Raw genomic sequence first — 26,223 nt, 5'->3', positions numbered from 1 at the left:
TGGGTCTGATGAATTACTTATCACTCATCAATACACTTTCCAGGTTGAAAACTTTTACTGTTTGTATATCTTCTTATGTTTAGCCCTTTAAAAAATTCCTTATTGTGGTGTGTGACTGCAATGGCATTGCTAAAAATAAGACTACTGATATAATAAATAAATCCCAAAATCTCATAAACTTATAGCAATAGAAGTTCTCAATCACATAAAATCCAGTGTAGGAAAGAGGGATCATTTGCACACAGACATTGGAGAATACAGCCTGAAAGAGGTAACAATAAGGAACACAGGTAGGTTTGCCGGAATTAGCAAATAAAAATGCAAGTCTCAGTTAAATTTGAACTGCAATAAACAGAAAGCTATTTTGGTATAAATATTTCCCATGCAATATTTGTCACTCTTCTACTAAAAAAAGTCCACTATATATCTAAAATTCAAATTAACTGGGTGTCCTATATTTTATCTGTCAACCCTAACACATCGCTTCCAAAGTTTCCTTGAATGTCAATATCCAGCCAAGAGATGAGAAGATTAGGGAGTGGAAAGTCATATGGCTCCAGTTTTAGGGGAGCAAGGAGCAACTGGTTCACTGCTAGAAGCAGCATTCATTACTTTTGTTCACGTTCCATGGGCAGAACATGGTATCATAGCCGCACATGAGAAAGTTTGGTTACCCAAAAGAAAAGATGCTGTGTCCAGAAGAAAAGACAAGTGTATTGATGAGCAACAAGTCAATTTCCACTGTATGAAGGGTCCATGATACTTTACTCCACCATGAGCAGTGCTCACCACTGTGGAATGGTATTTAAAAGTAAAGGAATTGGAATTAGGGAGTTTGAGGACTTAACAGTATATGAAAAATCATGGATGAAGACATCTCAGCTGTCTTCCTAGCAGGGTAATTTCTCTAACTAGTTCTACTAAATTCAGAAATTTGAACCACGATTAAAATGATATAAAATGATAAATGGCTGAGAAAAACTATAGATTGTTTAATACGTACAAAATCATAATGACATACTGCTTTTTTTTTTTTTTTTGAGGAAGATTAGCTAACATCTGCTGCCAATCCTGTTTTTTCGCTGAGGAAGACTGGCCCTGAGCTAACATCCATGCCCATCTTCCTCTACTTTCTATGTGGGATGCCTGCCACAGCATGGCTTGTCAAGCAGTGCTAGGCCTGCACCCGGATCCAGATGGGTAAACACCAGGCCACCAAAGCAGAACGTGCAAACTACCACTGCACCACTGGGCCAGCCCCTTGACATACTTATGTCATACATACATACATATGTCATATTTGACATAAGCAAATATGAATACCTGTTTAATATAGTGGAAATATGTTTTAATCTATGTTTCTTAGAATCACCCATATTAGAAGTCTATCTTCTTCTACGAATCCTTCTTTATTTTTAAAATGAATCCATGGCTCACATATCCCTGTTTATGTGGCAGTTTCTTATCAAGAAAATAGAAGGAATATTTAGAAAGCTATAAACTCTTTGTGAGTGTTTGCCATGAAAATCCAATTCAAATACAGTGACATGAACTGTAAGAGCCTTTCTCCCCTCAATAAGTCACCAATATTTCCCTTCTTTTCTTGGTCCTATTTTTGGTCCTTTCTAGACTTGGTAGCCATGACACAAGGAAATAGTACTGAAGTGATTGAATCCTTTATTCTGGGATTCAGCGGCCAACAGTTCTTGCGGTATGTCCTCTTCATTGTATTTCTAGTCATCTATGTGACCTCCATGGTGGGCAATATTGGAATGATCCTGCTCATCAAGAGAGATCCAGACTTCAAACACCCATATACTTTTTCCTACATTTGGCTTTTGTTGATATCTGTTACACTTCTGCTATCACTCCCAAGATGCTGAAAAATTTGGCAGTAGTAAATAAATCAATGCCATTTTGAGACTGTGTCATACAGTTGTTTTTTGGAACATTTGCGACCAGTGACTGTTACCTCCTGGATGCTATGGCAATGGAGTGGTATGTAGCCATCTGTAACCCACTTCACTATCCCATAGTGATGTCTTGAAAAACATGCATCCAGTTGGTAGCTTGTTCATATGTCATAGGCTCAATAAATGCTTCCATACACAGATTTTACATTTTCACTATCTGTTTGCAAATCCAATACCATCAATCACTTTTTCTGTGATGTTCTTCCAATTCTCACCCTTTCATGCTCCAACACTGACATCAACATCATGCTACTTTCTGTCTTTGTGGGATTTAATTAGATGATCACTTTGTTGGTTGCCATCTTTTCCTACATATATATTACAGTCGCCATCCTAAAGATGTCTCTTACCGCAGGAAGGAAAAAAGCCTTCTCCACATGTGCCTCCAACCTTACAGCAGTCACCATTTTCTGTGGAAAGCTATCATACATGTACTTACAGCCTTATTCTATTAATTCCTATGAGAATATGAATGTAGCCTCCACATTTTATGGCATTGTGATTCCCGTGTTGAATCCCCTGATTTATAGTTTGAGAAATAAGGAGATAAGTTCCAAAATTGATGGGTAAAAAGTTCTTCTGGATTGGACTGAAATTGTTAAAATTCAGCACATGAAAGCATCCAATAGAGATACTTGACCATTATTTAATGTTTCTGAATTAGGAACACGTTCATATCTTAAACCACTGCTACCTGTTTCAGTGGACAAGTTCTTAGAATGCAGGAATACAATAACATCTCATGACATTAATTTTACCTTGAATATAGTTTGACAAACATATCTCATACTATCCATGAAGAAGTGCTTTATTGAAATTATTTAAAATATTAAGATGTATAGACTTTACAGAGTATTTAGTTCTATCAAGTATATTTCAAATATGTTCTTAAAGAGTATACAAACCCAAGTTTGTATATAATCAACATTAAAATTGAAGTTCATTACTATCCATCCATTTAAACAGATTCCCTAAATCATCTACAAGGAGGCTCTTTACATATTCTCTTCCAATTATTACACAAACCTAAATAAAAAGCAACTTATGACTCAGGCTATACTTTCTACCTAATATTCTCATATTAGTTACATTCTCTAGTACATCTTATGTGATGTTATGAAATCTTTTTGTCATTAGTTACCCTCTTTAATCTGAGTCCATCTTTTTCTTGCATAAGGTAAGGAAACTCCTAGAAATATTTTCTATCTCTCTCTCCGGTAGAGATAGAAAATCTAGAATATAGACACACTTAAAAACCTAAAGAATGGTCATTCATTTATGAAAGGCATACAAATCCTTTTAGTCCAGAAAAATAACTTTAAACTATTGGAATTCAATGAGAATTTGAAGAAAGACCAAGAGCCGTTTGAATTAGGAAGATAAACTGTTGACAAAAAAGTGTTAGTAGATCCATTGAAGGTAGTTAGTAGGAAGATTGATGAAAACCTCCATAGGAATCTAGAGATGCCATACTTCCTAGATGAAAGAGCAAGTTTCCTACCAAGATAACAGCAGCCTAATGTACTTCCCAGAAAATATACTGTTAAGTAACAGCACAAAGAGATTGGGGTAAGAGAATAAGATATATTTTTCAAAGACGATATCCTGCATAAATTCTAAGAGAAGAGAATAATTAACCTGAAGTCAATGGAGGATGACCAGAATCTCCCCAGTAAAAACTCTGTATTTATAAAGGAAGAGATCCTCTATACAGAGCAGGTCCAGGTATCTTCAAAGACCAAGACTAGAGACAGTTTCTGGAGAGTCATTGGCAAAGTAAACAGTATGTCCTGAGACCCTGGAGGGGACAGTTGTAGACTAATGTACAGCATGGCACATGTTGTTAAAATACTGTATTGTATACCTGAAAATTGCTAAATTTCAAGTAGATTTTAAGCATTGCCACCACACACACACACAAAAGAAAATGATAACTATGTAAGGTGATGGGTATGCTAAAGAGCTTGATTGTGATGATAATTTTACAATGTGTATCTATTTCAAAATATCAAGTTTACACCTTTAATACATGCAAATTTGGTCAATTGTACCTCCATAAACATAGAGGGAAAGAGATGATAAAAAAAGAAAAACTTAGTACATGTTGGGAAGTCTAAGTGACCAAATAGGAAATAAGGCACAAAAAGGAGAGTCACGCAGCACTCTATTTTCAATACTGGGGTGAAAAAAACTGCAAAAGTAAACAAGCTCTGTGACAAATAGACAACAGCAGTGAAACCCTCAAGGCTTACATGGAAGAAAGAGTTGTTTTGGGTTATGGCCTGGGGATGATTAGTGATTGTTAGCGCTTATCCAAGAGAGAACCTCCTTTCTGACATTATGTAGAGTAGTGATGGTCTGACGTGGCATAACCATACATTATTTCATAAATCATCTGCTACACTTTGGATATTTAGGCTCAGCCTAGACTGAAGATAACAGAAAATACAGACCCCAATCTTGACTGAATTGGTATTTTCTGCAACCATTTATTTATTTGAAATTTCAAACATTTACTGAAGGCCTAGTATAAAATCACTGGGCACCCATAACTGAATTAGATACTATCTCTACTAACAGATTTAGGAAGCACCTGAGTCACTCAAAAAAGTTTTTTAAAAAGATCCTGTTTCCCAAGGAAATGGAGGGATAGAAATGTAGCACTCATTCACAGCCTAGAATAGCACCCCAGAAGCCTGAGAGAACCAACTGGAAGGTAGCTAGAGGCCAAGATAAGACGAATACTAAGCAAATATCCATGAAGCAGAAGTTCAAAGCTCAACAGTTAAGCAGAAGCCCTCTTAAAAAGTTAAAGTGCTTAAGAATAAAAATGAATGAGCTACTGATACACACAACTTGGAAGACTCACCAGAGAATTATACTGAGTTAAAAAAAGCCTGTCCCAAAGGTTATATACTGTATGGTTCCATTTACATAAGAGATCAGTGATTGCCTGGGGTTAGGGTTGCAGTGAGGTACGGGTCGGGGAGGAGGAGAGAAAGGATGGGATAGGGGTGGTTATAAAAGAACAATATAAGGGATCCTTTTGGTTTGGGAACTGTTCATTATCCTGACTGTGGTGGTGAGTACAGGAACCTTCAGAGGTGATAAAATTTTATAGAACTTAATACAAAAACACACAGCAATGAGTAGAATTGGGGAAATCTGAATAAGATCAGTGGATTGCATCAGTGTTGATATCCTGGTTGTGATATTATGCTAACATCTTGCAAACTGTTTCGTTGGCTGTATATCCATTTTTTATTGCTGCTGTAACAAATTACTGCAAACGTACTGGCTTAAAGCAATGCAAATTTATTATCTTACAGTTCTGTAAGATAGCAGTCTAAAATGGGTCTCTAGCAGAGCTGTGTTCTTTTTGGAGGTGTCTAGAGGAGAACCTATTATTTCCTTGATTCTTTCAGCTTCTAGAAGATACCTGTATTCCTTAGTTTATAACCTACTTTCTCTCCATCTTCAATGCCAGCATCCCAGCATCTTCAAATCTCTCTCTGACTCTCACTCTTTCACCTCCCTCTTCCAATTTTAGGGACTCTTGGAAAATCCAGGATACTCTCTCCATCACAAGGTCAGCTGATTAGCAACCTTGATTCCTCATGCAACCTTACTTATTCTTTGTCATGTAACCTAACATATTCACAGATTCCACAGATTCGGATATGGACGTCTTTGGGAAACTGTTACTCTGTCTCTCACAGGAGGAATCCAAGCAAAGTGCAGAAGTGACTTCATTGCATTCTTTCTTACAACTGCACATGAGTCTATAATCATCTCAATATAAGTTCTATTTAAAATACACTTTGTGAAAATGTTAATCTATGTTGTTGTTAATTTCATTTTTGCTGTGCTGATCATTATCTTCTCATACACATGTATCTTCCATTCCTGGACTTGTCCTCTATGTAGGGCAAGAAAAAGGCCTTCTCCCACAGATGTCTTCTTCCTGACAGCTCTCACCAGTGTCTCTGGAGCCCTCTCTTACATGTGCTTACAGCCTGGATCTATCAAGTCTCAATAGCAGGAAAAAGCAGCATCCCTATTTTGTGGCATTATATTTTTCATGCTAAACCTCCTTATCTTGTGCTTATGAAAAAGAAGTTCTACAGTCACTAAGGATTAAGTCCTTCTTGATTGGACATAAATTACTAACAAACAGGGCCAGAAGTATTGAAGTGGTGAGTGCTTTCCTGATTTTGCTGGTATCACATTGGCCATAGCAAGTCACATAGCCAACCGGGATACAAAGAGTTGGAGTAATTGACTCCACCACTTAATGGAAGGATCTGCAAAATCACCTTGCATTGATGTAGATGCATGGAAGGGATAATTTGTGGCCATTTTTACAACCACTACACCATGTGCCTACCAAGAGTAAATTGTGTTTTAGCTCACAGCCTGATCACAATATGATTGATGTTTCCATAGGTTTATGTAGGAGAAACATTCAAATTTAATCTCTGATAAGACTATGATAATTTGTATTTGGCTCATTATTGTATCCCAAGCATCTATTAATTGTCTGAAATATATTAAATTAAGCTCACTAATTATATAAGTAAGCTGACAAAGTGCTTACTGAACAGAGAATGCAGAGAGAAAATTTGATTGTAGTTATTACAATGAGAAAAAATAGTAGCTACAGCTGGGTATAGCTAACTGTTCTTGTAACAGACCATGTTTTATGAGGAGTTTTTGTGTCCATCAATTGTCTCTGAAACATTATGATAGAGGCTCAATTCTTCAACAAAAATTTGAAGTCAAGGATTAGCAAAGATGGCTAACTTTATAGGAAATATTCATCTACACCAAGATGGAGGAAAATATGGCATCAGACCCAAAAGTTTTGGACAAGAATGACATGGAGAAGAGAATACCTTCAGAAACTGAAAGAAAGAATCTATCTATTCCCCATTCCTTATGTGTATTCAACTCGGTACGGCAAAATATAGTTGGCTATCTATAACTGTCCATTCTCCAATGTTAGCATGAAGGTGATGCAACCAGATAAAAAGGTACTTTACTTCCCAGCTTCCATTGTAGCTGGGGTATTACGTCTTAGTTTACATTCCTCAGATATGGCCTTGGGTAAATGTAGTGTATGTGGGAGTGTAATGAAGAATTAACCTTACCTAAATAAAAGTCTGACCTTTGCCCTCTACTAATGGGAGGCGATCTCAAAGGCCTTGGAATGTCCTCCCTGATAGGAGTGTTTGATTGCCTGGAGGCTTTGGCAGTGCACAGTCTAGAAGTGTGACTTATGATGGGGCTTTGGACATGTTGTGTCTGTTCCAACCTCCTGAGGAATTGGAGACTAAAGGTATTACCTGAACATCCAGGAGGGGTTGGGCACTAAAGCTCCGCCATATAAACAGTATGTCACAGAGTCCACATGCAAACTGTCAGCCCCCAAGGCTCAGTGGAGCTTCCCTGGCTGGCCATACTCCATGCAAATTGGCACATGTTGACACCAGGAGAGTAATGCATCCCTGAGGATGATGGAACCTTCATGTATAGAAACCTTACAGACTTTGTTCTATGTAGTTCTTCCTAATTAATTAGAATTAATGAGTTCTAATTTGTATCCTTTTGGTATAATAAAACTGTAATTGTATGTATAGTATTTTCCTGATCTCTTAGTCAGTTTAGGCTCTATTACAAATTACCATAGACTGAGTGTCTTATAAACAAAGAGGTTAAAAGTCTGAGATCAGGGTGCCAGCATGATCAGATTCTGGTGAGAACACTTCTGGGTCGCAGACTGCTGACCTCTCATTGTGTCCTCACATGGTGAAAAAAGAGTTCTCTGGTATCTCTTTTAAGGATATGAGTACTATTCATACGGGCTGCACCCTCTTGATTTAATTACTTCCCAAAGGCCTAACCTCCTAATACCATCAAATCAAGGATTTAGGATTTCAATATATGAATTTGGGGGGCGAGGGGGACACAAACATTCAGTCTATATCATTGAGTCATTCTAGTGAAATGTAAGATCTGAGGGTGATTATGGAGATCCCTGAATTTATAACCAGCTACAAAAGAGGGTATCTCTGAGGACCGCTGAAATTTTGACTGGTGTCTGAAGTGATATCAGTCCTCTGGGGACTGTTCCTTCAGACTGTGCAGTTTGCTAAACTTTTTTGAGAGAGGTAATCCTAAGCAACAGTGAGAGGGAGCAGGAAGAATGAATTGGAGAGGAGGAAACCAAGGAAAGGGGGAATAACTTAGTTGACTTACACCATTTGGAACTAGAACTCAATTCTCAAAGGGACTTTGATGAACTGTGTAGAATGTCCCACAGATTTGTCCCTCTGAATAACAAGAGGTTAAGACATTTACTCAGTTCCCCTCTCCCATTGCTTGAGGGTTGCCTAAGATCTTCAACAGCTTCTGAGATGTTCCTGAGGTAGAAGAGCAGAAAGAAACCACAGGAAACCTGTCACTAGTAGCAAAGACAAAGCTGCCTACCACAGATGCACTGGGATCAAGTAGCTGAGGACATGTGGTGCAAGACAGAGATTTCTGCTACTCCATATAACACAGTTCTGGCCAATGAGATATAAGTAGAAATATGCTGAGTTTGGGGAAAGCTTTTGTTTTCCTGATCAAGAGTATATATATGCTTGTCACCCTGCTTCCTGGATCCTTTTTCCTGCTTTGAAAGGAAAGGTGATGTCTAGAGCTCTAGTAAACCTGTTAGACTGTGAGGCAGCCAGCATAAGGGAAAAATTAAGCAAGTCACAAAAGCTCTAGTCTTGGCTTCCAAATTCTTGTTATGATGGAAAAATGAGTCACTATTTTTAACTAAGGAAGTTGGGTTTTCTTCTACGAGCAGTGGCACACATTCCTAACTGAGACACTGGTCATGCAATAAGTAATGTTGAATGTCAGTTCACCAGCCTTTTGACAATAACTCTCCTTCCTAGGTATGATTGTTAATCAAAAAGCTACAGATTCACTGAGGGCCAACTCCATGGCCTGGTGGTTGAGTTCAGTACGCTCCACTTTGGTAGCCTGGGTTTGGTTCCCAGGCACTGACCTACACGACACATCAGGGGCCATGCTGCAGCAGCAAAACACATGGAAAGTAGAGGAAGATTGGCACAGATTTTAGCTCCAGGCAAATCATCCTCAAGCAAAAACAGAAAACAAAAAACTAGACTCACTGAATCTAGCTTTCTTCTTTCACTGTTTAAATTAAAAGTTTAGCCCTAGCAGCTTTATAGTCAAACACAATTGAAAGTCTTTTATTTCATGGATTATTATCTGAAATATTCTGATGGTGTAAAGAATAACTGGAAGAAAGGGTATCTTTATCAAAGGCTGATTTTTAAAATGTTAACTTTTTTTAAAGAAAGGAATCAAAAGTAAATTTTTTTTGAATAAACAATAGTCAAAAGTGATAATATAAAATGTGTTCAAACAGTAGTCACTCTATTTATCACAATAGAGAGCATGTACCTTAAAATTTAGATTAGCTTTGGATTTGTTTTCTTCAGAAAGCCGTGTTTTTTGCTGATTATTGTGACAAGGTCAATTTTCTATACCTAAACACAGATTCTTAGACATATAAAAAGATGCTCAATCTCATTCATAACAAAAAAAATATTTTTAAAAACTGTTCTGTAATGAGGCAACACAAACAGAAAAAAAAAAAGTCCCTAATGACAGTAACATGAATTAAATGTACTCTCTCCAGAAAGCTTAAATGTTCTTCAGCAGGAAATAACTACAGAACATTGTTTATTCCAATTCCATCTCAGCCCCTGAAACCTCAGATTCTCAAGGGAACAGGTACTGATCCCTTTAGCTCCAGCTATAAACTCCCCAATTAGAAGGAACCACACAGAGAGACTGGGTGGGCAATCAGCCTGCACCAGTTACAGAAAGAGAATCCGGAGGCTGCTCTGGTGTGAGTAAAACAAAGCAAAACTCGCTTTTCAACATCAGCCATGTATCAAACCAGGGTGTGCTGGAAATGGTGGAGAAAAGGGCCAGAGCTATGGTTCTCATATATTTCACCCCAAGACCAGGAATAATCACTTCATCACTGGTGACCTAATGGAAAGGGGATGAGGGAAGTGAATTGGACTGATTGTAGCCTGAGGAGAATATGCATAAACAATGATTTAAAGATTAACTGAATGAATAAATGAGTATTATATGCCTTTAGTGTATTATTTCTGTATATTATTATGACTATTCAATTCCTAGCCCTCTGTTGGGAATTTTACATAAATCACCTCACTTTAAGTCACATCAGTACAAAACAGACTTCACTTGTTTCTCTTCCTTTTCAAAATACTTAAAGCTATTTTTAAAAGAAAAAGTGAAGTAGTTTAAAGAGTTTCTGCCCCTACTCCTACACCCAAGGATAACAATTAAAAGTTTGATGTGACTTCTTCCTGAGTTTTCTCATGGATAAATAAAGAGAATGAGAAAAAGAGAGAGTTGCAGTGAAAGAAAGTTAAATTTTTAAAGGGTCCACATTTTACACATTATTCTGAAAATTGCTTTGTTCATTTGACAATATAACAAGAGCACCCTTCCATAAGAGTATATATTTATCTCATTCTTTTTGGACTATGCATTGATCTATAATATGAATCTACTCTGATTTATTTAACTTTATTTCCAAATTTTTGCTATTGTAAACAGTGTTACAATGAATATCATTACCTTCTAAGTAATTCTGTGATCTCCATTTTACAGAGGATGGTACTGAGGCTGAAGAGAGTTACCCCTTTGCTTTATGATGTGTTGGGACTGGAATTCAAACCTCTATATTGCACAAGAATAAGTATAAATGAAGCTTCAGAAGCACCAGGGTTCAGAATAGGTTAAGCATATTCAAAATACTTGGGTACTTGGCTTGTGTGTGTGTGTGTTTGTTGTGTCCCTTGTACTGGTTTTCTATAGCTCTTACAAAATGTCCTCTAATATGTCATACATTTTGTTTTAATTCAAAATGATTAAATTGATAAGGTAAATATCATTACCCTATCAAGATTCTAGTTTAAGTGGACAAATGACCAATGCCAGCTTCTTCTCACAAATGCCTTCACCCACTGGATGGAAGCCTCCTTGAAAGTGCTGCCTTTAATCTATTTTACAGCAAATTTACCTAAGGAGGCAACTTAGGCAAACATATTTGCCCTTAGTCCTCACTAAATGTTCAATTGAAGAGAATTATTTCTTGTTCCATCACTACAGAGTTATCCCACTCAACTTATTTCTCAAGATATTTGAAACAACCAGATTACCCAAGAAACATCAGCAATAGGTTTAGTTTGTTATATTCTCCAACACTAAAGCCATGTCTTGTTTAAAGCTAACCATCTCATCTAAGAAACTATGGCTCCGCTCAGCATTGCTGACATCAGAGTATAGCAGCCCTCTACTGATATATTGGGGACATAGTGTTTCCTTTTGGGGGAATTTCCGTTATTGACAATATTTAAAGTGTACAAAAATATATTTAAAATAATGTAATAACTATTCACGTAGCCACCATATAACTTTTGCAACTTGGTGTTTTGTTTGGTTTGGTTTGGTTTGATGAGAACGAGTCGCCCAAGCTAACTTCTGCTACCAGTCTTTCTCCTTTTTTGCTTCAGGAAGGTTAGCTCTGAGCGAAAATCTGTGCCAACCCTCTTCCATCCTGTATGTGGGATGCCCCCATGGCATGGCTTATGAGTGGAGTAGGTCCACAGCCAGGATCCAGGCCCACAAACCTGGACAGCTGAAGAGGATTGCATGGAACTTTCACCACTCAGCCACAGGGCCAGCCCCTGCAACTTTCTTTTTATTACTCAGCATTTCACTTGAGAAACTCATCCACAAGGTGTTGTAGCACCTTTTTACCAAATTTTCACTGATTTAATAGTTTATATATTTTTCTTTGATCAACAAAACTGCTCCAAACATTCTCTTGTGTGCATAAGTATATATATGTACACGTATTCATACATATACTTACATGTGTTTGTATGTGTGTATGTATCCTTTGATGTGGTCAAAAATTTCTCTAGAATCTATACCAATGGAAATTCTGGACCATAGGGAGGCTTATATTTAATTTTACTAAATATTCTAAGTTTGTCTCCAACATGGCTGTGCTATTTTCCCACCACAAATATGTGACTCCAAATTCTCACCAAAACTTTGCATGTTAGAATGAAAAATGTAAAATTATATTTCAATGTAGTATTAATATAAAGTTATCTGATTACTAGTGAGTTATGTACATTTCCATGTTTCTATTGACTACATAGGTTTTTCCTTCTATAATTATCCTGATTATATCTTTTGTGAATATTTCCCTCAGGATAATTTAGAGAAATTATTTATATGTATTAGATACTAATTGTTTGACATTTATATGAGTTGCAAACAGTTTCTCTGAGTAAATTTCCAGTCAATATCTACTGTTTTCTATTTTATAATGTTGCTATTTGTAATTTAGATATAGTTCAATTTTTAATGTTTTATGTCTTGTGCATTCATGTCTTTTTAAAATTTTTTTCTGTATGTCTAAGTCATAGATATTGTATGTTTTACTCTCATAGCTTCACAATTTAAATCTTTATTGCATTTGGAATCAAGTTTTGTAAAATGTAAAGTAAAAATACTATATTATTTTTTCATATGTATGAGTATTTATAGCAGCACAGTTTATTAGGCCATTTTTCATTGGTATACGTGTACTGTTTTCATGCATCAAGCTTCCATAGACTTGTGGGCCTGTTTGTGATTTGCTTTTCTCAGTCTACTCTCACACTACTATCACATTGTCTTTATTATTATCACTTTGTAATAAGTTCTGACAAGTTTCCATCTTGTTTTCCTTTTAAATTCTCTAGCTATTTTTAGCTCTTTTCTCTTCCATTTAAATCTCATAAGTCTGTGAAGATGCACATACATTCTCTTAAGCATTTCATTGGAACTACATTGAATTTTTAAAAACATATGGGAAAAAAAGACAATGATTATACAACTTGATCTTCGTTGTAGATGGAAACTATTTTTTCCTTGCTTCTGAAGTTTCTTTCCTGCAAAAGGAGCTTAATTTATATAATCCTGGCCTTTCTCTCCCCACTTTATTCACTCAGTTCCTAGAAAGGTGGAGTGACATGTCTGATTGATAAATCTGAGAACAACCTGGCATGCCGTCCTCTGCCCTTAGATTCTGGAGCAGTCTTCCTGCTGAGTCCCTCCTTTCCCTGCATTACAGAGGTGTTTCCCCACAATGTGTAACAGGCATGTCCCAGTCACCGCCACCAAGATTGGGTAGATAAGCTTGTCTACTTATGGTGTTCATTGGAAGTAAGTAACTTTAATAAACTTAAAGTCTTCCCCAGTTGATATCATTGTCTCCATATATACACTATCTCTTATTTCTCAACTTGTTCAACTCCTAGGAAAGGAAGAGGATACCTATTCTCTGGAGCTTCCTTTGAGATCTCAACAATTTTTGCTTGTTTAATATATGGATAGATTTGATGAGTGAATGTGTATTTTTTAAAGTTGTTTGCATCTCTATTTTTTCAGTGACAATTGATTCTGATTTTCTGTACTGAAACTTTACTTGGGTGTCAAGGTTACATTAGTCTCATGAAATGACTTAAGGAATATTTTCTTTCATGATTCATAAGAAAGGATTTCATAATATTAGAATTAGTTCTTCCATAAATGTTTGGTAGAACTCTCCTGTAACATAGTTGGGTCTAGTGTCTGTCTGAGTAATTTTTTAAATAAGTCAAATGACTTAATGGTTTAAAAGTATTTAAATATTTTGCACTTACATACACACAAAGACACATACTGACTACTATCACTATCCTGTTGGCCTGATTTCTTTTTTAAAAAATAAATATTAAGAAAATACAAATAGCATTTATCAAACTATACATATGATATAAAATGTCATGGTGCAACAAATACCGTGTGCCATACACTCAGTATAAAATGGCAAAGAAAATTTTATTATTGTTTTTACTTTCCTGGGGAAATGAACTGGGGAAAGGAGTGGATCTTATTCAATTATTTTTTCGAAAGAATAAACCATAAAGCAAATAATGATGAATTATTATTTCAAATTTAAGAATTTGTTGTCTATAAAGGATATCCTAGACAAAATTAATAGAGGATAGAATATAAGAAACTCTTTGTCAATTCAACAACTGACAAGAGATTCAAATCTTGGATAAACAAAGAACATCTAAAATCAATGCAATAGTAACATTAAAAATATGAACAGGAAATTTAAAAACAATAGAATCCCCTAGATGCTACACCAGCTCACATTCCCACCAGCAGTGTGTGAGAGTTCCCTTCTCTCCACATCCTCTCCAACACTTGTTATTTCTCATCTTGTTAGTTCTGGCCTCTCTGACAGACATGAGGTGATATTGTAGTTTTGATTTGCATTTCCCTAATAATTAGTGATGCTGAACATCTTTTCAGGTGCTTATAGGCCATCTGCATACTTTGTTTAGAAAAATGTCTGTTGAGATCTTTTCCCGATTTTTTAATTGGGTTGTTTGGTCCTTTGTTGTTTAGATGTATGAGTTCTTTATATATTTTTGATAATAACCCCTTGTCACATATATGATTTGCAAATATCTTCTCCCAATTGTTAGGTTGTCTTTTCCTTTTGTTGATCATTTCCTTAGCTATGCAGAGACTTTTTAGTTTGATGTAATCTCATTTGTTTATTTTTTCTCTTGTTTTCCTTACCTGGTCATGAATGGTATTTGAAAATATGCTGCCAGCATCCATGTCAAACAGCGTACGGCCTATATTTTCCTCTAAAAGTCTTATGGGTTTCAAGGTCTCTTCTGCTGGTACCATGCTATTTTGATTACTATAGCTTTGTAATATATTTTTAAGTCAGGGAGCGTGATACCTCCCAGCTTTTTTCTTTTTTCTCAGGATTCCTTTGGCTATTCAGAGTCTTTTGTTGTTATATACAAATTCTAGGATACTTTGTTCTTTTTCTATGAAAAATGTCATTGGAACTTTGCTAGGGATTGCATTGAATCTGTAGATTGCTTTAGGAAGTATGGATATTTTTTATCTTTATCTATTTATTATTTTTTGAGGAAGATTAGCCCTGGGCAAACATCCACAAGGCAATCCTCTTTTTGCTGAGGTAGACTGGCCCTGAGCTAACATCTATGCCCATCTTCCTCTACTTTATATGTGGAACGCCTGCCACAGCATGGCTTCATAAGCAATGTGAAGGTCCACACCCAGGATCCGAACCAGTGAACCCTAGGCTGCCGAGTTGGAGCATGCAAACTTACCCACTATGCCACCAGACCAGGCCCAGGAAGTATGGACATTTTATCTATGTTAATTCTTCCAATCTAAGAGCACAGAATATCTTTCCACTTTTTTATATCTTCTTCAATTTCTTACAATGTTTTATAGTTTTCAGTGTACAGGTCTTTCACCTCTTTGGTAAAATTAATTCCTAGGTACTTTACTCTTATTATTTTAATTATAAATGGGATTGTACTCTTAATTTCTCTTTCTGCTACTTCATCGCTAGTGTACAGAAACATAACTGGTTTTTGTATGTTGATTTTGTGTCCTGCAACTTTACTGTATTCATTTATTACTTCTAATAGCTTTTGGTGGATTTTTTAGGGTTTTCTATATATAAAATCATGTTGTCTGCAAAATAGTGACAGTTTTACTTCTTGCTTTCCAATTTGATTTCCTTTTATTTCTTTTTCTTCACTGATTGCTCTGTCTAGGACTTCCAATTCTATGTTAAATAAAAGTGGTGAAAGGGGACATCCTTGTCTGGTTCTTGTTCTTCAGGAGATAGATTTCCATTTTTCTCCATTGAGTATGATATTAGCCGTGGGTTTGTCATATACAGCATTTATTATGTTGAGGTACTTTCCTTCTATACTTATTTTATTCAGCGTTTTTATCATAAAATGAATTCTGTTTCTTGTTGAATACTTTCTATACATCTATTGAGATGATCAGGCAATTTTTATTCTTCATTTTGTTAATGTGATATATCAAATTGATTGATTTGTAGATGTTGAACCATCCCTTTATCCTGGAGTAAATCCCATTGATAATAGTGTGTGATCTTTTTAATGTATTGTTGTATTTGATTTGCTAGTATGTTGTTGAGGATTTTTGCATCAATGTTCATCAGTGATATTAGCCTGTAATTTTTGTTTTCTGTGTTACCCTTGTCTGGGTTTGATATCAGGGTCCTCCTCAAAAAATTAGGAATGGAACAACTATATGATCCAACTGTTCCACTGCTGGGTATTTATCCAAGAACACAAAAACACAAATGTGTAAAGATACATGCACCCTATGTTCATTGCAGCATTATTCACAATAGCCAAGACTTGGAAACAACATAAGTTCCTATCAAGGGATAAATGTATAAATAAGATGTGGTATATATACACAATGGACTATTAATGAAATCTTGTCATTTGCGACAATACGGATGGACTTTGAGGGGGTTATGTTCAGTGAAATGTCAGAAAGAGAAAGTCAAATTCTGTATGCTCACTCAAAGTAGAAGATAAAAACAACAACAACAAACAAATACACAGATAAAGAGATTAGATTGGTGGTTATCCGAGGGGAAGCAGGGAGTGGGGAGGGTAAAAGGGGTGATTGGCACATGAGTACAGAGATGGAGGGTAATTAGTCTTTGGGAAGTGAATGTGATGTAGTCTACACAGAAACCAAAATATAATAATGTACACATGAAATTCATGTAATGTTACAAACCAATGTTAGCTTAATATAAATAAATAAATAAATACAATAGAATCCCAAAATTCTAAGAAGAACATGAGACAATGATCCTATTTACTTGTAATTAAAGGAAAAAAAACAAATAAAAATGAATATCGCTTTCCAACTATTTTCCTGGCTAAAACATATTAGGAAAATACCACTGTTCACAAGGAACTGAGGCTATGCAAACCCTTATCTGAGGCCAGGTACCTGAGGATTTCTATAACTACTCAATAAGACTACCTTTCGACCTTGTTATGAAAAGAAGTTATCCTTGTTAGTTTTGTTTTCCTGTTTAACCTGAGAGTTATCTCAAGGGTCACAAGGATTTATGAGCTTATTTTACAGAATAAAAACAGTGCCTTCAAGCATCACCAGATAGCCAGCCCCCTGCTGCCATTGATGCCCAGAAGTCAGATTGCCCAAGGACTTATCAGGAGTGAAAGAAACATAGATTACTCCTTTGTTTCTCCAAAACTCCCTCAGCCACATCCTTTAAATCTATAAAACCACCTGCTTTCTTCTCTTGTTTAGATAGATTTGAATGAACCGATGCTCCTGCCTTCTCAGTTTGGCTAATTTGAACAAACCTTTCTCCATCTCTAAGCACTGATGTCTCAGTGTTTGACTTACTGGGCATTGCGCACATGAACTTAAGATTAAGTTTGGTGTCAGTTTTCGCAAGCCAGCCAGGAGTCTTGTACCCATGGCTGGATGGTCCCTGTGAGTGTTCAAGCAGCTCGTGCTTCCCAGTAGCTGCCCAGGTGTCTTTGCCTAGGTGATTTCCCCTGCCACTCCCCTCTTTCTGCTGGTATTGGCTACCCTTGGCACAATGCTCACTTGGAATGGAGAAACTCATTGGACCTTGGTCTACTTTTTGTCCTTGTGTGGATACATTCGTCTTATATGTGCATACTTTCGGTTTTTTGTTTGCTAGGTGAGTCACTACAACACACACAGTCATCAGTTCTGTGTCTCTCCTTTTGCATTTTGGGTGATTGGAAAGGAAAGATCCTTGTTTGGGAGAGATCCAGGAGATTGTTGGAGTTCACCTTCTGTTTTTGTCCTGCAGGAGTCAGATTTTGTCTTTTTGTGGGTGTGTTTGTCTTGTGTATGAGTCAGCAATGGGGAACACTAATTTGATCCCCACTTGTAGTCCCCTGGGCTACAGTCTCCAAAATTGTGTGACTGTGAGCCCATGAAAAAGGAAAAAGATGTTGTTTTATAACACCACATGGCCACAATATTCTTTATGGATCCCTACATTAGAAAAACTTCTAAATGGGGAAAATTTTTAAAGAGCTCTTATAATGATTAGTCTTAAGAACGTAATCAGATTTGGGGTCTCAGCTTCTTCTCATGGTCTTGTAGATCCTAATGAAAGCTCCCCCACACCCAAGATAAATTAGTCTGGGGTTGAATTGTGCACATGGAAAAAGAGCCTTTATTGAACACTTTGTGAAGAATTTTCAAAGATACAATATATTGTCCTGAAGTTTTAGAACAGAAAAACCTTTTGATTCACTTCTGTTAAAAATCTCCCTGATATAAAGAAGCATTTGAATTTTGGCAATCCCAAAGCCTCCTCCATTCCTTTCAAAATGCTCATAGATACTGGGACTGATGAGGCAAATATGCCCCAGAAACTCATTTTGGAGAAAAGTTGAATGCGTTCTCTCTGTCTTTCTGATGTAGATTTTCTGCGGCCATCTTCTCTAAGACCTGAGAGCCATTCTTTGAAATGACCAAGACTTTTTGATGAAGTCCTAAGGAAAGCTATGATTAGGCATACAGGAGTTGATGGAATTAAGTGATTACGTCTCATTTGCTTGATTGCACCATAAGTTGTATTGTGGGGATAGACACTGTGTCTCACTGGGGAAATGTTCCCCTAGTATCGATATTGTAAAACAGCATATAAATCTGTTCTTCAGTCAATGTTAATTAAATATGCGAAAGGAAGTCAATAGGGTTGCCTGAGCCCATACAGTGTGAGATATTTTTCTACCTCCAGATGGTATGGCCAAGATTAAAAGATCTATTTGATTGGCTTAAAGTAAGTGCTTATATAAATTATTTCTAAATATAATGTAATGGAAATTAACCCAAATGTCTATCAAGTTAACATGATATGAAACAAAGTTTGGTAAATGAAAGCTTGTTTGTTTGTCAGTTTGATTGAAATAGGCATGTCCTCAAAGTTATCAGCACTGAATATGTTGGAGACATGCAGCCTGGGTGTACTAGTCAAGTAAGCTCATGTTTTCACTGTTATAAATTTGTCAACAAAATAATGACTTAAAATGACAAGCTATTTTTGTTTAATGTCTCATGAGATTTTTGTGTGGAATCTAAGCATAATTGTTGGACACAAGTAAACCAAATATGTAAGTAAGATAAAAGTTTTGTGGTGAACTTTTTAACATTAACTGTGTTATGGTATACAAATTTAACTTCAAAATCTTTTGGTAACTTGAAACTTTGAAGTTTTGCTAGGTTAAACTAAATGATTGAAAATTTATTGAATATCTAAATCATTTCCAAATAAAATATTACACATTACTTACTAAATATAAGTTTCTCTATTTTTGGCTTATTACAGAGAAACCAAAAGATATTTGGGTCTATTAGCAAACATGTCTTGTGTTTTATTAAAAAGATTGTACTATGAAGCACATGTTTCTAAAAATTATAAAAAGTATTTATAAATTTGCCAAGCCACAGAATGCTAATATAAAGGACATTTTATAATTGATTACTTCTTAATTTTCACCAAAAATTAAAGTTCCTAAATGTGAAAAATTCTAATTTGTATATGTGATTAAAACTACTAAAATTAATAGGGGGAACATCTTTGTATTCTAGGAAAATAAGATGTGTGTTTTCAGTAAAGAAGGTATAAGAAATAAAGATTTTTTTGGTTAAAAAATGGTTATAGAAGTTTTATGGAAGAAAAGCGCAGAGACAAAAGTTTTGTACACGGTCAAGTTGGCTAAGATTAAAATGGATTCAATTAACTGAAGGAATTTTTATATCAAAAGTAAGATGGTGCGAAATTAGAATTTGGTTTTTACTTAAGGATAACTTTCTTAAACTTTTAGTCTGCTTTTTTTTGGATGAAGATTAGCCCTGAGCTAATATCCATGACCAATCCTCCCCGTTTTTTGCAGAGGAAGATAAGCCCTCAGCTAACCTTCATGCCCATCTTCCTCCATTTTATATGTGGGCCACCTGACACAGCATGGCTTGATAAGTGGTACTAGGTCCACACCCAGAATCTGAACTGGTGAAACCAGGGCCACTGGAGCAGAGTGCACGAACTTAACTGCTACAGCACTGGGCCAGTCCCTAGTCTGCTCTTGATAACAGATTCTGAAAGATTTTTCTTTGAGTAGTCTAACAGAATGGTATGGACTTTATGCCTTATCAAAATTAATTTGGTGTATTGTCTTTATCAGGTCTTTAATTACAGGATGCCTATTTAATTTTCTGCATTTGCCTGGAAATCTTTAATTGCCACCATGGCTAAATGGATAACTAAGCATTATTTCATAGGGATCCATGATATTGTATGGGTAAATATTATTGATATAAGTGTTTTATCTGTCCTGGTTGTCAGTCATAGTACTAGTTCTGCTTTTGCAAATATGTTTCATCTTCAGAGAGATTCATGGAAAGGACCCTGACATTTACTATAGAATACAGATATCCAATAAACTTTCAGATCATAAAATTGAACTGGGTAAGAAATTACAGAACTCTTAAAAGACAAACTGATAACTTTATGAAACTGCTAACAAAGATAAAAAATTGATTACATAGGACTAAATGAACTGATGAGGATGATTATAATTTTTATGACTTTTGAGATATTGCTGATTTTTAATATTTTATTTTTTCCAGATTTAAGGAGAACTTTTTCTCTTTTCTCTTAAGCTAACTATGACCTATAGCAATTTGGTAAATTATACCTTTGTAAACAGAATCAAAACATTTATCTTTTCTCCCTACCTAAATCCCTCCAGAATTTGGAAACTCTTAGTGAGTAAATATTCTTATTTTTATGGAAATATAATTATTTGTATAAGTTCAATAACAGTCTGTTCTACATGATTAGAAACATTGGTTATATTACCAAGACTTTGACTGGATTGTCATATTTGAGGAAACTTAATTGAGAAAAACAGGATATGACCCCTAAGCCTGGAAGAACACTTGGATTATTAGAATTTCTCAAAAATTATAATAATTTAAATTACAAAATATAACCCAGTACCTGAGAGTATTTTCAATCTCAGCTTGAAAAGTTTCATTCCTCAGTTTCCCCATCTTTGCCCCCTTTCAGCAGGAAGTATCTAGAACCATTGACACCCTGCTTCCTACAAGATGGAGGAAGGGAAAAATACAGTGAGACTTGAATCCAGATACCTGAAGGTTCCTGTAAATATTCAATAAATATGTTGAACTTGTTATCAAAAGAAGTTAATCTTGTCAATTTGCTATTTTCCTGTTTAACCTGAGGGGTAACTCAAGAGTCACAAGAATTTATGAACTTGTTTTATGGAAGAAAGAGAATGCTTCAAGGATCGTCAGATAACCAGCCCCCAGCTGCTGTTGACTCCCAGAAGTCAAATTGCCCAGGGACTTGCTGGGAGTGAAAGAAACAAACAGGAATTACCCTTTTGTTTCTCCAAAATTCATCCTGCCACACCCACTAGCTCTATAAAATGGGCTGCTTTCTTCTCTTATTAAGGCAGATTTGAGTGAAACCAAGCTCTTTCCTTCTTGTTTTGCCCAATTTGAATAAACTTTTCTCCATCTACAAGCACCAATGTCTCAGTGTTTGGCCAACTGCATATCGGGCACATGAGTTTGAGATTAAGAGGTTCGCTATCACATCCACAATTAGTGAAATTGTACACTGGTTCATCCAGTATGGAAAATGATCTGGAAAAACTTGGTCAAGTTAAATGTGTGCATACCCTCAGACTCAAAAATTTTGTCCCTAGGAATATACCAAACAAAAATTTCTCACTGAGTTATTTCTAGTAAGACAAGTTGTAGGCAATCTGTTAGGAAATCACTGGGAAAGCACATAGGTAAATTTTGACTGATGGATACCATAGAGCATGCCACTCAATGTGTGGTCCAAGGCATGCACCACTCCTTGAACTCTCTGCTTCCACTCTACAACGAAACAGCTACTGAAAGTGAGAGTGAGCATTTAAACTATTACAGAATTTGGATAACATTGGGAATTTTTTATTGCTTTTTACAAAAATATTGAGCCACTTTATTTGCAATTTTACATAGAAAAATATCCTTTACCATAGCATAATTTTTGTTAAACACTTCTATAAAGGACTCTCCATGTCCATGAGTCCATCATGCCAGAGAAGAGACTAAGGAAGAGAAAAGAATAAAATGAAAATACAGAGATAAGTGGGAGCAAGACCATATAGAACTCTATGGCTAAGTCATGATTTCAGATATAATAATATCTAAGAAAATCAGGGTTTCTAAACAAAACATAGAGAACATAAAAGAAAGCATAATTAAATAAAAGTATGTTCTTCTATGTTCCCTAATTGATATATTTATGAAAAGCAAATGACTTTGCACCCCGAGAACACAGCTATTGGTCCATGACAATTTCCCTAAACTAAAATGAAAGTATCTAAGCCAGGTATCAATGTTCGGCTTTTAAATGCCTAGTCAACAATCTCATAGAAAACATGCTCTGACTCCACTATGAAATCAAATATTATACAATTTCCAATTCCAGAGTTAGTTAAAGGATCACAATGGTCTTAGTTTTCTCTGCTCTTCTTTCTTTGCACTTTTCCAGCTGATATTTAATTTTAGGCATGGAACAAGACAATGGCATTGAAGTGACTGAATTCATTCTCCTGGGATTTTCTGGCCAGCACAAGTCTTGCCATATCCTCTTCATACTATTTCTTGTGATCCATGTGGCCACCCTAGTGAGAAATATTGGCATGACCCTACTCATCAAGACTGATTATTGCCTTCACTTCCCTATGTACTTTACCTCCAACACTTGGCTTTCGTTGATCTCTGGTACACCTCTGCTATCACTCCCAAGAGGTTGCAAAACCTTGTAGGGACAAAGCAGTCCATTCCATTCATAGAATGTATGGTGCAATTACTAGTCTATGGTGCTTTTGTAACAAGTGATTGCTACATCCTGGCTGCTATGGCAGTGGATCGTTATGTGGCCATCTCCTATCCAATACTCATGACTCAGAGAATCTTCACTCAGCTTGCAATTGGTTCATATCTCATGGGTTTTCTAAATGCCTCTGTAAACACAAATTTTACCTTCTCTTGAACTTTTGCAAATCCAATAAAATTAACCACTTTTTCTGTGATGAACCCCTAAGTCTTGTCCTCTCATGCTCCAATATTTACTGAAGTGTTATATTACGAACTGATTTTGTGCAGTTTAACTTGATGTTCACTCTGTTGGTTGTTATCTTTTCGTATATATATGTCCTGGCTGTCATCCTAAAGATATCTTCTGCTTCAGGGAGGAAGAAAGCCTTCTCTATGTGCCTCCCATCTGACAGCAGTAACCATTTTCTAAAGGATTCTCTCTTACATATATCTACACCATCATAACTCAGAATCTTAAGAGCAAGAAAAAGTGGCTTCTGTATTTTATGGCATTAATTTTCCCATGTTAAACCCCCTCATCTACAGCCTGAGAAACCAAGATGTGAAAGAAGCCCTAAAAGGTCTTGGAAAGAAGCATTTCTAGTTTGAACCTTGATTTCTAACTCAACATGGTTCAACAAGCAAACCAACAGTTCTCTCCTATTTTTCAACAACAAAAATGTAGCAAACGTTTATGAGATACAAAGGCATTCCTTAATTATGTCAATAACTTCTGAAGGATATTGAAAAACATCCTAAACGTTAAATAAGTAAGCTTCAAATTCCTGTGTTTCTGAAAGAGAAAGAATCTGAAAAGAAGATATTTGATAATGCTTTTGTACATTTTGAGGAGACCTTTTTTCAAATAGCCTCCTTTTTTAGTAATTTAAAAAAACTATTTGAAAAACAAAAGGAAAGGGAAGTGTATAATCAATGTTGTTAAGTGCCACCAACAACTATAACATAAAGACTCACCAGGACAAAATCTTTTCTGGTCTTCCCTTGAAAGGTACTGTTACTCTTGCTGTTACTCTGTAACTTAGCTCTTTTAGTATTGTAAAGAATAAATCAAAGGGGAATTTCTTTGGAGAAAATGAGAAGCAAAGAAAGATGAAAGAAAGAACAGTTGAATGAATACTCATACATATATGGACATTATGGATCAATATCCTTTCCATATAGGGTCTCAAATCAACTAGGAAATTGACAAAGGAATCAGATAAATATAAAGCAGATCAATTTATTATTGGTAAACTCGTATTATTATTATTATTATTTTGGTGAAGGAGATTGGCCCTGAGCTAATATCTGTGTCAATCTTCCTCTTTTTGATGTGGGATGCTACCATGGGGTGGCTTGATGAGAGATGCTAGGTCCACACCTGGGACTCAAACCTGCGAACCTTGGGCCACCAAAGCAGAGCCCGCGAACTTAACCACTAAGCCACTGGCCCACCCCAGTAAAGTTGCATTTTAAATATAACTTGAACCTCTAGCTATATCCAGTTGCTTGCAAGGATACCCATTAGGAAAACAAAATTCAGTGCAGAGTTTGGTACTAGAGGGCAGACTCATTTACCCAGAATTTGTGTCTTATTTCCCTCAGTCTCCAAAAGTGAGGAGAAATGGAGGAATCCAAGTTAAACAATAGAATTCATACCTGGGCTTGGACCTGAGTGTTCTATACTCTTGGGGAAAAGAAATTAAGCACACATTCATCCTATGGACAGGCACTGTTAACAAAGAGACTGAGATTACATGTTATATTTCTTCTTTCAATCTCATTAATCAGTTAAACCATAGGAAGTCGTGAGTAGGAAGAGAGACAGGATGGGAGCTCACTGCCTTTCTGAACATTTCAAGAAGTTCCAAATCTATGGGTTGAAGCAGGAACACTGGAATGTGCAGCCAAGCATAACCCAAACCATACCAAGAGAAACCAGATGGTGCCAACCCATGCAGCAGAGTGCATTACAGGACAGGAACTCCAAAATTAGGAAACGTTGATCTCATTTAGGGTTGCTGGTGACCTGACCAGCAACTTTACTTTCACTCTGCAGTGCAGTCAAATCCTTCACAGAGAGAGGAGAGGTCTTTATCTTTACTACTCCTGAACTTTCTCTAGAAAGGCAGACATCTCTAAGTTTTACTATGCTGATATGTATTCTTATACAGACATTCTTACATGTAATGGTTGTAAATGCCTGGCACAGAACTCAGCCATGGGGCCAGCCCCTATGCTACCTGTGTTTAAGACTAACTTAAAGATATTGTAAATAAGCCAGTCTTGTAATAACATAAGGATAGATACAGCAACCAATGAAAAAAGTAGAGAGTGAAAAAATAGATCAACAAATATATAGTAAGTTGATTTTCAACAAAAGTACTAAGCCGATTCCATGATGAAATTATTGTCTTTTCAAAGAAAATGATGTTCGAACAACTGTATAGCCATAGAGCAAAAAATGAATAAATTCTGACTTTATTCTCACACTATACACAATATTTAATTTGAAAAGGATTATATACCTAATGTGTACTACATACAAATGGAAATGCTAAAACTAAAAATTCTAAGAGAAAAGATAGAAGAAAATCTCCATGACCTTAGGATAGCAAAAATGTCTTAGATAGGAACCAAAAGCACAAACCACAAGAGAAAAAGTATATATATTCACTTTACCAAATTTAAAGCTTTTGATTATAAAGACACCATTAAGGAAATGAAAAGATATAACACAGATTGGGAAAATGAATCTATGGAGGAAGTAAAGGCTAAGCTGGAGTTATAAACTGGCATTACTGAGGGTTGAAGGCATATTCCCAACATGCACTCAACTACTTGGCAAAGGCTGGGAGATATATTGGTTGCAGGCATTTAAATAACTTTATTTTAATTATTAGCTAACCACTAAACTGACAGAGCAGAGAATTCAGTGATGACACATGAGAATAAACACTCTTTACAGGATTCAATTAGAAAAGTCACTAAAAAAACATTAACAAGAAAAACAAACAGCAGCAATAACAAATGCAGGGGCAAAGGGTAATCTGATTTCCAGAGTTGCCACCTTATATTATTTAAAATGTTCAGCTTTCAAAAAAGTCATGAGACATGCAAAAAGAGAAAGAAATATGGCTCATACACAGGGGAAAAAGCTAATTAATAGAAGCTTTCCCTGAGAAAGTGCACACTTTAAACTTACTAGACAAAGACTTTAAATTGACTATTTTTAATATGTTCAAAGAACTAAAGAAACTATTTT

General features: G+C 35.9%; 2 pseudogenes; both read left to right on the top strand.

Annotated features, from left to right (window-relative positions):
- The first annotated feature begins 1,640 nt into the window (after positions 1-1,640).
- LOC124231913 (putative olfactory receptor 5AK3) lies at positions 1,641-2,543 on the top strand (annotated as a pseudogene).
- A 20,105-nt stretch (positions 2,544-22,648) lies between these two features.
- Positions 22,649-23,562, top strand: LOC124231911 (putative olfactory receptor 5AK3; annotated as a pseudogene).
- Positions 23,563-26,223: the final 2,661 nt, after the last annotated feature.

Source organism: Equus quagga, unplaced genomic scaffold (assembly GCF_021613505.1).
Source record: "Equus quagga isolate Etosha38 unplaced genomic scaffold, UCLA_HA_Equagga_1.0 HiC_scaffold_118_RagTag, whole genome shotgun sequence".
NCBI classification, from domain to species: domain Eukaryota; kingdom Metazoa; phylum Chordata; class Mammalia; order Perissodactyla; family Equidae; genus Equus; species Equus quagga.
This window is presented reverse-complemented; position numbering and strand designations above follow the sequence as displayed.